Source organism: Carlito syrichta, unplaced genomic scaffold (assembly GCF_000164805.1).
Source record: "Carlito syrichta isolate Samal-C Ts95f unplaced genomic scaffold, Tarsius_syrichta-2.0.1 Scaffold302597, whole genome shotgun sequence".
NCBI lineage: Eukaryota > Metazoa > Chordata > Mammalia > Primates > Tarsiidae > Carlito > Carlito syrichta.
Window position 1 is genome coordinate 222,737 of NW_007246693.1, and position 11,138 is coordinate 233,874.

Consider the following 11,138-nt stretch of genomic DNA (forward strand, 5'->3'; position numbering starts at 1 on the left):
ATCATGTCAGGCAGGCTCAAGAGCAATTCATTGTTGGATGAAAGTGGCACCCCTGGGATCTGCAATGAGCAGGGCCAGAGAGAATATTAAATATGATTTGGTTGATTTTCTTAATGGCAGAACTGAGAAAATGCAGATGGATGCATAATATGTTTTTTTTTTTCTTTTTTAGAGACTGTGTTGTCTAGGCTGGAGTGCAGTGACATAATCATAGCTAACTGTAACCTCAAACTCCTGGGCTTAGGCAATCCTTCTGCCTCAGCCTCCAGAGTAGCTGGGACTACAGATGAATGCCATTATGCACAGTTAATTTTTTTTTAAATGTTTGTAAAGTCAGGAATCTTGCTGTGTTGCCCAAGTTGGAATCCAACTCCTGGCCTCTAGGAATCCTTCCACCTTGGCTTCCCAAAGAGCTGGGATTACAAATTGTGAACCATCATGCCTGGTCAGATTTTCTAAATTATAAATTAAAGAAGCTCAAGGAAAGGAATCAATGATCTTCTCAGATACCCTTTATTACTGAGACATTTTTCTTCTAGCTGCTGGTTGTGTTGATATTACATTACTTTAAATCTCCTTTGACTAGTTTATATAGTTTGGGTATTATCTTTTTCTGAAAGCTTAAAAATTTACAAGTAAACCAATGTGAGAATATAATCACTTTTAGAAAACAGGTTAGTATATATATCAAACAGAATAAATCACTTAGAAACTATTCCTGTGATATAAAATAATTTAATGTATGAAAAAAGGTAACATAATAAATCCAGTGGATGAATGTAGATTGTTCCACAAATTGGGAAGATTTACTGCTTAGAATAAAATGTAGGCTCATTTGAAAAGTCAACATTTACCATATTTTTATTGATATACCTTTTATATCACTTGCATCTTCTTTTATTTTGAATTGCATTTATTTGGGCTGTAATTTTATTTTTTCTTGATCAAATTTTGTAATACTTGTTCTGTTTATTGTCTCCCACTCTACCTCTCTCCATCTGACACACACTCCAGTTATCTTGCTCTTGGTTTATTAATTACTAGATTTTTCTGCTCTCTAAATTATTAATTCACCTTTTATTTTTTATTTAGTTAAAGGGTATGACTGATTACTCTATGCTGGACACTGTGCTAAGGATTTTTGCATTTATTACATTAATTCATTTCTTTTTGAAATCTATTTTATTGGGTGTCTTTTGCTCTATTTTGTTTGTTCATTTTTGTTTTTTAATTCTAGCATTGAATACTTAATTTATTTAAAATGGCCTTCCTTATAAAATACTATTCTTTAGTAAAAGTACATTATGAAAACATTAAGAATTAATTACTGATTAAATATAAGTATGCAGATTTTTAGGTGGAAAAATGTTGTTTAGAACAATATTTAAAACATATCTAAGTCTGGGAGCCCTTAAAAGCTAGCGGATGAGGGAGATTGGGAAGATTGCGGCCAAGCCACTCAGACTATGTGAGTCCCGGTGTGACTGAGTGAGTGTATGGAAAACTTTGTGTACGTGCTGGTGAGTGAGTTTTGCTGCTGGTTTGTTTTTGTCCTTTTGTTCTTCTGGGGTTTTTTATTTTCATTTTTTATAATTTAAGGTGTGTGTCAATATATATGTGAGGATTAGATCTGAAATGCTTTTTTTAAAAATATTTTTTTCAGCCTTTCTGTTTTTCTTCTCTTTTCACTTTGTGCTGGGCATGTGTGTATGTGTTTAGTCTTCTTGGGTTATTTTTTTGTAGGTGGTGCTTGTTTTGTTTCACTTTGTTGTTATTCCAGTTTGTTTGTGTGTGTGTGTGTGTGTGTGTGTGTGTGCGCGCGCGCGCGCGCACGCGCCATGTCTGTGTGTATCTGTGTGTGTGTTTAATTGTTTTTGCATCAGTTTCTGCTTTACATTGTCATATAGAGTGGTTGTGAGGAGTGGGTTTCAGGGAACACATACCACAAAAGTGAACATTGCAATTTACAAGTAGTTTCTAAATCCTAGAACCCCATCTCCTACTTTATTAAACTTTCAAAAACTGCAAGATATAGCAAAGCTTCCTATCCACCATCCTATTTCAAAATAGAGCAAATCCAGAGCCTGGAACAGAGAATAATAGAGCACTGAGCAAACATCAGAAGGGAACGCCTCTCCCACTGACAGAGTAACAGAACTAAAGAGAAAAACAAGAGATCTGTCACAAATGAGGAAAAACCAAAGGAAGACCACAGGCAATTTCAAGAATACCAAAGACAAAAATCCTGAAAAATCAGACCATGGTGGAAAAACAATGGAAGTCACCAACAACTGGCCCTAGAATACAACAAGGATTAGGGAATGGATGAAAAGAGTGAATAAGACTCAAGAAAGACAAGAGACAACACTGAAAGAACTTGTAATAGAGATTTTGGTAATACAAAATTTCATCCAGCAAATAAATAACAAGATGACAAACATGGAAAGCAGAATTAATCTAGCTAAAGAAAGAATTTCAGAACTTGAAGACCAGAGCATGGAATTATTTTTTTTTTTTTATTATAAAGATGTGGGGTACAATTCAAGGTTAGGCATACAAATGTTCATTAGGTGAGTACCCTTGTTGATGAGGTGTGCCCCTCCATCCCCTAGAAATTTCCCTCAACTGCCAATCCCACTCCCTCCCCTGATAGTTTCCCACTACTGCCAATCCATTTCTTAAAGTATTACAGTTGTTCAAGTTCCACTTATGAGTGAGAGCATATGGTATCCTGTTTTTTGTTTCTGTGATTGATTGACTCCAAATCCATCCGAGTTTCTGCAAAGCCCATATGTTTGTCCTTCTTTATGGCTGCATAATATTCCATTGTGCATATATACCACATTTTTAAAAATCCAGCCTAACTTCAATGGGCAACATGGTTGGTTCCATGTTTTTGCTATTATGAATAGAACTGCAACAAACAAACATGTGCAGGTATCATTTTTGTAGAATGATTTGAGCTCCTCTGGGTATATTCCCAATAGAGGTATTGCTGGGTCATAAGGAAAGAACATGAAATTAATCCAATGTGTAAAAAAACATAGAAAGAAGACTCAGAAAGAAAGAACAAAGCCTATAAGAGTTGTGTGATTCTATCAAGAGGCTGAACCTATACCTGATTGGTATCCTAGAAGAAGAAAGGGAGATGAAGAAAAACATGGAGGAGTCCAGGAGGTAATCCAGGAAAACTTTCCCCATCTTACCAGAGATATGATCAGTCAAGCCCAAGAGATATATAGAACCCCTTCAAGACATCAAATGAGAAGACCAACCCCTAGAAACATAGCAATTTGCCTACATAAAGTAGGCACACAAAAAAAATCCTAAAGGCAGCAAGAGAGAAAGATCAGACTACCTACCAGGGAAAACCGATCATAACAGCAGCAGACCTATCAGCAAAAACACTACAAGCAAGAAGGGACAGGAGCACTATATTCAAAGTCCTCAAAGATAAAAAATTTCAGCCAAGAATTTCCTATCCAGCCAAGCTCAGCTTCATCAGTGATAGAGAATTAAAATCCTTCCCAGACATCCAGTCTCTAAGAGATTATACAGCTTCCAGACCAGCTCTACAGGAGACATTTAGAAATGTATTAAGCACAGAAGAAAAAAAAAAGAATGACCACACACTTCCCAAGAGAACAGCAGAGCACAGAATCAACAGAGAATACAGCACAACAAGAAACTTGAAAACACACACAAACATCAACCCCAAAGCCAAAAGAAAACAAGCAAAGAAAAAACTTTATAAGAACTTCATGACAGGGATAAACAATCATATTTCAATAATCAGCCTGAATGTGAATGGAATAAATGCACCACTGAAAAGACACAGAATGGCAGACTGGATAAGAAACCATGGTCCAATTACTTGCAGCATCCAGGAGACTCATCTCACTACCTGGAAGGCACACAGACTCAAAGTTGAAGAATGGAATACAAGTTTCCAGGCAAATGGATCACAAAAGAAGGCAGAAGTTGCAATCTTAATATCAGAAAACACAACCTTTAAGTTATCAAAAATTGTAAAAGATACAAAGGGATACTGCAAAATGACAAAAGATTCAATCCATCAACAAGAAATATCCATTCTAAACATTTATGCACCCAACACAGGAGCACCAGCAATTGTAAAGCTACTAGTAAGCAAACTAATATATATATATGTAGACTCTCACACTATTATAGCAGGGGACTTGAATACCCTACTAACAGCACTAGACAGATCATCGAGGCAAAAAATCAACAAGGAAATCCAGAACCTAAACTTGACACTCGACAAAATGGACTTAATAGATACCTACAGATTATTCCACAAAACAACCACAGAATTTACATTCTACTCATCACCACATGGAACGTACTCCAAGATTGATCACAACCTTGAGCATAAATGAATCATAAACAAATTCCATAAGGTTGAAATCTTTGCCATGCACATTCTCAGACCACAGTAGAATAAAAATAAATTTCAACACCAAAAAAATGTCCCCAAAGCCCACAAAAATGTGGAAACTAAACAGCATGATGCTGAAAACTACTGGGTCAACACTGAAATTAAAAGATTCCTGGAAACAAATGAAAAAGGAGAAATGTCTTACCAAAACTTCTGGGATGCCCTGAAAGCAGTTCTCAGAGAAGAATTTATATCTCTATGAGCACACATCAAGAAAATGGAAAGCTCACAAGTGGAAAGCCTAACAAATCACCTAAGAGAGCTGGAAAGAGAAAATCACCAAAACCACAACTTTAACAGAAGAATCCAAATTACCAAAATAAGAGCCTAAATATGGAACATAGAAGATAAAAATATCATAGAATACATCAACAAAACAAAAAGCTGGTTCTTTGAAAGAATTAACAAGCTTGATGGATCCCTAGCCAGAATGACCAAGAAAAAGAAAGAAAAAGCCCAAATCAACACAATCAGAAATACAACACATCAAATCACAACTGACCTTGAAGAAATATAAAAGATTATCCGAGAGCTCTATGTATACCTATATGGAAACAAACTTGATAACCTAAATGAAAAGGAGGTCTTTCTGACATCACACAACTTCCTCAGGAAAAAAATAAGAAGACATTGAGAAACTAAATATACCAAAAACCACGCCGGAAGTTGACTCGGTCATACGAAAATTACCTACAAAAAAAAGCCCTGGATCAGATGGGTTTCCAGCAGAAATCTACCAAATGTACAAGGAGGAGCTGATATTCCAGGCAATTGAGAAAGATGAACTTCTCCCCAAATCATTTTATGAAGCTAACATAACACTGATACCCAAACTGGGTAAAGAGCCAAATAAAAAAAAAAGAGAGAGAGAGAAATACAAACCAATATCCCTTATAAACACAGATGTTAAAATCCTCAGCAAGATTCTAGCAAATCGAATCCAAAAACACATCTCAAAAATCACCCACTGTGACCCAGGAGGCTTCATCTCCAGGAAGCAGGGCTGGTTCATATTCACAAGACCATAAATGTAATTAAATACATCAACAGATGTAAAAACAAGAACCACATGACTAGATCATTAGATGCAGAAAAAGTTTTTGATAAAATCCAGCATTACTTCTTGATAAAGACCCTCAAACACTTAGGTATAGAAGAAACATACCTCAAAATAGTATGTGCCATTTACAATAAACCCATAGATAACATATTGCTAAATGGACAGAAACTGGAAACATTTCTCCCTGAAAACTGGAACAAGACATAGCTGCCCACTCTCACCCCTCTTGTTCAACATTGTGTTGGAGTCCTAGTCAGGACAATTAGACAAGAGAAGGAAGTCAGTGGTATCCCAATAGGAAAAGAGGAAGTCAAATTATCCCTCTTTGCTGAAAATATGACCCTATACCTTGAAAATCCAAGAGAATCTGTCAAAAACCTCCCTACACTGATAAAGGACTTTGGCAAAATCTCAGGGTACAAAATCAATGTCAAAAGACAGCTGTATTCTTATACACCAACAACAAACAGGCAGAGACCCCAGTTAAAACACAATCCCATTCACAATAGCCACAAAAATAATGAAATACCTCAGCATCTTCCTAACACAAGAAGCAAAAGACCTTTACAATGAGAACTCAAAACACTGCTGAAAGAAATCCAAGAAGAAATAAACAAATGGAAAAATATTCCATGATCATGGATAGGAAGAATCGACATTGTTAAAATGTCCAACCTACCAAAGGCAATCTATGGATTCAACACAATACCCATTAAGCTACTAACATCTTTCTTTTCAGACCTGGAAATGACAATACAGAAAAAATTCATATGGAAACATAAACGACCACGAATAGTCAAAACAATCCTTAGCAAAAGAAATACATCAGGAGGTATCACACTTCCAGATTTTAAACTTTACTATAAGGCTACAGTAAATAAAACAGTCTGGTACTGGTAAAAGAACAGGCATATAGATCAATGGAACAGGATGGAAATTCTGGAAACAAAGTTCAATTTCTCAATCAACTCATCTTTGAAAAAACCTCCAACAACCACCACTGGTGACAGGAGAATCTATTCAGTAAATAGTGCTGGGAAAACTGACTGATCACATGCAGAAGACTGAAACAGGACACCTACCTATCACCATATACAAAAATTAACTCCAAATGGATCAAAGACCTAAACGTAAAACCTCAAACTATAAGAACCTTAGAAAACACAGGAGACACCCTTATGGAAATTGGAACTGGCAACCAATTCCTATTCAGAACCCTAAAGGTCCATACCTTAAAAAATAAGATAGACAAGTGGGGCCTCATCAAACTAATGAGTTTCTACAAAGCAAAATAAATCAAGAGAGCAGGGAGACAGTCTACAGAATGGGAAAAAATGCTTGCCAACTGTATATCTGACAAAGGCTTAACATTTAGGATCTACAAGGAACTCAAACACACCAAAAGGAGAAAAACAAACAGCCCCATTAAAAAGTGGGCAAAAGACATGAATAGACACTTCTCAAAAGAAGATAAATGGGCAGCCAACAGACACATGAAAAAGTGCTCAGCCTCACTTATCATCAGAGAAATGCACATCAAAACCACACAATATATCACCTATCCCTAGTAAGAATGGCTATCATTAATAAAACAAACAAGAGATGCTGGTGAGGATGGGGATAAAAGGGAATGCTTCTACACTGCTGGTGGGAATGCAAACTAGTGCAACCTCTTTGGAAGACAGTGTGGCAATTTCTGAATGAACTAGGAATTGACCTTCCATATGACCCAACAATTCCCCTATTGGGAATATATCCAGAGGAACTCAAATCATTCTACAAAAGAGATACCTGCACACCTGTGTTTGTCGAAGCTCTATTCACAATAGCAAAAACGTGGAACCACCCATGCTGCCCTTCGAAGCTGAACTGGTTTTAAAAAATTGTGGTATATATACACAGTGTAATATTATACAGCCATAAAGGACAAACACATGGACTTTGCAGCAACTTGAGTGGATTTAGTGTTGATCATACTCAGTGATCTACCAGAGAAACAAAGAACAGAGTACCATATGTTCTCACTCATAAACGGACCTTGAACAATTAAAATACTATAAGAAAAGGATTGGCAGTAATGGAAAACTGCCAGGGGATGGGGGGCTGAATTGGCCGTTGAAGGAAACTGCTAGGAGTAGGAGGGGCATGCATCATCAATAAGGGTACTTGCATAATCAGTATTTGTATATCTAACCCTGAATTGTACCCCACATATTTATTTATTTATTTATTTATTTATTTATTTATTTATTTATTTATTTATTTATTTATTTTTAAAAGCTTGCAGGCGCACTGGCACCTGTTGTTTTTTGACTTATGAATGATAATCTCCTTACCAGAGTTAGATGGTATCTCACTGCAGTTTGGATTTGCATTTCTCTGATGACAGTTTTTCATGTCTGTTTGCTGCTTGTTTGTCATTTGTTGAGAAGCATCTATTCATGTCCTTTGTTCACTTTTTAATGAGGTTGGTTTTTTTCTCCTTTCTTTTTTTTTTTTTTAATTAATCAGTATTTTTTATTATGGTTTTGTGGGGTACAGTTAAGGGTTAGGTGTACAATTACGTTTCATTCAGGCACCCTGTTGATAAGAGGTGTTTTCCCATCCCCCGACAGATATTTGCTACTGTTAATCCCATCCCCCTCTCCCCTATAGTTTCCCAGTACCGTCAGTCATTTTCTTATAGTATTACATTGAATGTTCAAGGTCCATTATATGAGTGAGAACATGTGATATTCGGATCTTTGTTTCTGTGAGAGGTCACTCAGTATTATAGACTCTAGTTCCATCCAGGTTGCTGCGAAATTCATGATTTTGTTCTTTTTTATGACTGCGTAGTATTCCATCGCATATATGTACCACATTTTTTAATCCAGTCCTCTTTTGATGGGCAGCATGGTTGTTTCCAGGTTCTTGCTATTGTGAACAATGCTGCGATAAACATACGGGCAGGTATCTTTTTTATAGAGTGATTTGTGTTCCTCAGGGTATATTCCCAGTAGGGGGATTGCAGGGTCATATGGAAGGTCAATTTTTAGAGACGCGCCCGATCTCATCTTTTTCTCCTTTCATTTCGCTGGCATGACTGTGGACAAAAGGGACTGCTTCTACACATTTGGTGGGAATGTAAGCTATCTCAACCTCTATGGAAATCAGTGTAGTGATTTCTAAAAGAACTAAAAATAGATCTTCCATATGATCCAGCAATCCCCCTCCTTGGAATATACCCAGAGAAACATAAATTGCTCTGCCAAAAAGATACTTGCGTGCACATGTTTGTTGTCATACTATTCACAATAACAAAAATATGGAACCAAATCTGCCACTCATCAGAGGTGGACTAGATTAAGAAAACGTGGTATATATACATGATAGAATATTACATCCCCATAAAGAACAAAATCATGAGCTTTATAGCAACTTGGATGCGGTTGGAGACCATCATACTAAGTGAACTATCACAAAAACAAATAATTGAATGCCTCATGTTCTCACTTATTAGTGGACCCTGAACAATAGTCACATTAGAAGAAGGGTAAGTTCAGTAGTCACTGGGCACTGCTAGGGGAATGAGGGAAGGAAGAGGACAGGGGAAATGTGACAACACAAAGGGTACCTGCTCCACTCATGGGGAGTGAGGGCCATATAGAAGCCCAAACTTCACCTGCATGCAGCCTATTTATGCAGTAAATCCTCACTTTTATCCCACAACTCTATAATAAATAAATAAATAAAATTTAAAAAGCTAGCAGGGGGTAGAGCTGGTAATATGGTAATAAAATTGTAAGCAAAAATTCTCTTTTTAAATTTCCAAATATAATTTTCTACTCCATCAATAAAAGTTTTGAGAATATGTGTCCTAAATGGAGTCCAGGTGAAGGACTCAGAGCTCTGAAAACTCATCTCTGCTTTTGCTTTACTATTTTCATCTCAAAGGCAACTCCATGGGAACTTAATCCTTTGGGAACAGTATGATTTCTATCACCTTTTTTATTTTGCAGATGTGGAAATGAAAAACCGAAGGGTTTTTTCTTGTTAAATGTCAATTACAAGATAGGGTACTCAGTCTGACTTTGGTTTTCCCTAGTCTCTACTTTGTTGTGTATTTCCTTAGATGTCAAAATGTTTGAAGTGCTTCCAGCTAGATTATTTTTTTGTCCAGTTTGGAGATTTCAGAGAAGCTGTTGTGTCAAATATTGCTTATAGTTTCTTACAATTTTGTTTATAATTCCTCAAAAAATAGGATAATTTACCATTTAGAAGGCAGATTTTTGATTTATGCTACCTTCTTTGAGTATACTTTGACCACAAACCATTATCCTGTTCCAATGAAAAGTTAGTGATGAAGACTACTCCAACACACATTGCATATAGGAAAACAGTACAATTATCACTGTTGCTGTCATCGTCACCGTGGTAGAAACTTGTATATAAGATGAAATCCAGCATGTTTCACTATTGTCATAGTCACATCAAGGAAGCACAGTTCAGCCACCAAAACTGATTAAAAAGAAATGTCCATTTGAATCTCTTGAAGATGATTAAAGGATATTCTGTCCATATCCCACTGTAACAAATTTCAACACATCTTAGCACCTTCCACTCCTAAAATATTCAGTATCTCATTGCTTTGATGTCGCTCAGACAATTGCCTCTTATGTTTCCTGAAGTCTGTTCAGGATTTGTCTCTTTGTTTCTCTTTTACTTTTCTCTGCCATTATTTCTCTCCACCCTACTGCTGCTACCTTTATTCTGAATCTGTATCACAAAAGCCTGGGAATGCAGTAAGGAAAGATAATTTTTAAAGACAAGGACAGGAAGAAAATAAGTGTAATGAAAGGAAAGGAAAGGAAAAGGAAAAGGAAAGGAAAAAAAATAGTTTCCTTTAAAGGAATTGAGTAAGAAAAGCATGGGAAAACATACAAGAAAACATTTTGTCCTTGTCACTTAAGCAGTTATATGCACATCAGCTCATTCAATCATCATGGTAACTGTATGAGGTAAGCAATGTTACTACAACTTCTATTTTGTTGTCAGGGTAACTAAGACTTGGAGAGATGAAGCAATATACTCAAGTCACCTAGCTAGCTAGTGACAGAACAGGGACTCTGTTTTTGAGCAACTTGCTATGCGATGGTATGAAGTTCCAGATTTCATAAAATTCAGTAATAGTAATTTTTAAAGTAGAATACATGTGTTTTATGATTCATTTTTTCTCTTCACATCTAAGAGCTTAAAAGCAGACCTTTGTTTAAAAAGACCATTTATCTGGTCCTTATATTTATACATTAACCATTCTGATTTCTTAGTTTTGGAACTTAGCTTATATAAAAAATTGCTTTAGCTATTTCAAAAAATTTAAAACACACTTTTACAGAATGGTAGACCTGATTCATCACAGAGCTATTAGGATATTTTGTATTGAATCTGGTCAAGTAAATGGAATGTGTTTCTTTTAGCAGTTAAGATTAGTATGGAGAAGTTCTAAAGAACATACACACCGGTGTAAGAGTTTGCTCACATGCCTCTGTAATTCTTATGTTAAACTCAGAGTGCTGCTGCAAGATAAAGGCAAGACTTGAGAAAGAAGCAACAAAGATGAGTGAAGGAGGAAGAAAC